Source organism: Aedes albopictus, chromosome 2, assembly GCF_035046485.1.
Source record: "Aedes albopictus strain Foshan chromosome 2, AalbF5, whole genome shotgun sequence".
In the NCBI taxonomy this organism is placed as follows: Eukaryota; Metazoa; Arthropoda; class Insecta; order Diptera; family Culicidae; genus Aedes; species Aedes albopictus.
In genome coordinates this window covers 145,762,186-145,764,976 of record NC_085137.1, presented here as the reverse complement: position 1 = coordinate 145,764,976, position 2,791 = coordinate 145,762,186, and positions in this window count along the sequence as shown.

The window sequence follows — 2,791 nt, the reverse complement described above, 5'->3', positions numbered from 1 at the left end:
CGCCGTTGAAATTCCATCTTCCATAAATCCCGATCGGCTGGGAATTTGACGGCGCTCATAATACCATTAGGCCGCCTTTTAGAGGTACGTACCACCAGTTGCTGCGTCAAGGTCCTCGGTTCTTTTTCTCATCCATTCATTATGCATTATCCGCTAGAACAGCGACTAATGCAGAAGGGAATAGGAACTTGACAGCGTGTGCGATGCGGAGATCGAAATAATTGATACCCTTCGGGAGGTACGTACTTTTGCATAGAATTTAGCGAGAATGTACGCAAAACAAAAGAGCGATAGCAATCGTTTGGAAAGAGGGACTCTTTTTTCTGGAAATGGTTTCGATTAGAGGGGCCAGCTGTGTTTTGGATGTTGCTTTCGCATCCTTGTCGTGCAATATTAATAAGTCATCAGCAAATCTGGGAAAATATGAACAATGGAATGGCAGTTAATGGCACCACGAAAACCGTTGATTAGCTCGATTGAATTACAGTGATTGAAATGTTTTACTTAACGGTATTTTTTTTCGTTCACAAGCTTCATTTATAGGGACATTTATAGAAGGCAGAAAATTGAAACTTGAGTCATCCTAATAGAATTCCAAAAATCTGAATGTGGACCAAACTTCTAAATTGGCTACGAAACGAATTTTAGCAAACGTGTTCAAGGTCAGCAATGTGGCAGCAGCAGTGGCACCGTCTTGAGCTCCACTCCAGTAACCTTTCTTTCCACTCCCTCTACTCCCAGCATAATGACACCTTTTTTAGCATTTCCTTTAAAACTCCATGAGATTGAATTTTGACTTCAGATCCTTGAAACCTCCTAAAGTCTTTGATAACCCAGTCAATATTTACTTTTGCCCTCTCTCTTTTGAATTCACTGAGTCCCCTATTTGCCACATTTCTTCATGAGCCTTTGTGCCCCCTATTTGGAGCTCCCCATCTAACACGAAGTACGTTGTACGCTGTCCCAATATGGTCGAGCTGTTGCAATGCTAGAAAGAAGCAACTTCAGAGGATTCAAAATAAAATTTTGAAAATGATTCTGAAGTTGCCTCCCTGCTGTAGCACTAATGAGTTGCATCAAATTTCTAATATTGAAACATTGGAACAGATGTCAACTAAAATCATTGCAAACTTTCGTCAAAAATCGTTGCCGTCTTCTTTTGCTACGATTAGTTCTTTGTATAATTAGTTTAATTAGGTTGGTGCAAAAAACAAGAGTTTAGTTTCTGTCTTCAATTTAGATATCCAACAGAAATTTTTAGCAGAGTAATGGAGAATATTAGGATAGGATGATATATAGAATTTAGGATACACTAGCAAATGTTTCCAGTGGAACTCTTGAATGAGCTCTACATCAAATCTGTATTACAACGTGTTATACACGGTTAAACTCTTATTTCTTTTGCTGATAAGAAATTCGTAAAATTTCGGGTTCGTCTTTTTGTTCTTCATAGAGCTCTACTTGAATAAGAAAGACACTGAAAAGAGTACTGTTCACGCCAAACGTGAACTATCTTCATTTAATTAAAGTTTGACCACCATTCACTTCCACTGTGCAAGCAGGTGTCCACTGCATGCGACACCATATCACTTCTGCTGTGGTTAAACTCTGCTTTTGCGGATCATCGCACAAAAAAGAACGGTTGAGACAATGCTCGATCGATCAGTTATAATTATCCTCCTGATAACCAGCCGTATCCAACAGAGTAATGCTCTTCCAACCTTCACTCCCCCCCCCCCCCACACTTTCTATCTCGCTTAATATCTATTGCCCAGCAATAGAGACCCACATCACGATAAACAGTCAGTACAACAGAGGCTTGCATCAAAAACATAACCTCATCGAATTCTCATACGATTTGTAAACATTGCCCTCAATTTTTTTTTGAGGGCAAGGACGGCTTTATGGACCGACGCCAAAGGAAAGAAAGAGAAGGAGACAGTGATGACGTCAGCGTGCAAGCGCTCACAGTTGACCGCCGACCGATACAACACGGTCCTACAGCACTTCATCTGTGCTCCGCGCGCGTCGTCGCCCGTCGCACCCTCGCCCACAGACCGGGAACGGGTGCAGTGATTAATTGCGAATTTGTAAATAGTGTATATAAACTTGAACTTTCTCTGTAATTAGACACACAATGTAGTTCAAAGGTTTATTACACGTAGTCAAATTACAGAGAAAGTTCAAGTTTATATACACTATTTACAAATTCGCAATTAATCACTGCACCCGTTCCCGGTCTGTGGGCGAGGGTGCGACGGGCGACGACGCGCGCGGAGCACAGATGAAGTGCTGTAGGACCGTGTTGTATCGGTCGGCGGTCAACTGTGAGCGCTTGCACGCTGACGTCATCACTGTCTCCTTCTCTTTCTTTCCTTTGGCGTCGGTCCATAAAGCCGTCCTTGCCCTCAAAAAAAAATTGAGGGCAATGTTTACAAATCGTATGAGAATTCGATGAGGTTATGTTTTTGATGCAAGCCTCTGTTGTACTGACTGTTTATCGTGATGTGGGTCTCTATTGCTGGGCAATAGATATTAAGCGAGATAGAAAGTGTGGGGGGGGGGGGGAGTGAAGGTTGGAAGAGCATTACTCTGTTGGATACGGCTGGTTATCAGGAGGATAATTATAACTGATCGATCGAGCATTGTCTCAACCGTTCTTTTTTGTGCGATGATCCGCAAAAGCAGAGTTTAACCACAGCAGAAGTGATATGGTGTCGCATGCAGTGGACACCTGCTTGCACAGTGGAAGTGAATGGTGGTCAAACTTTAATTAAATGAAGATAGTTCA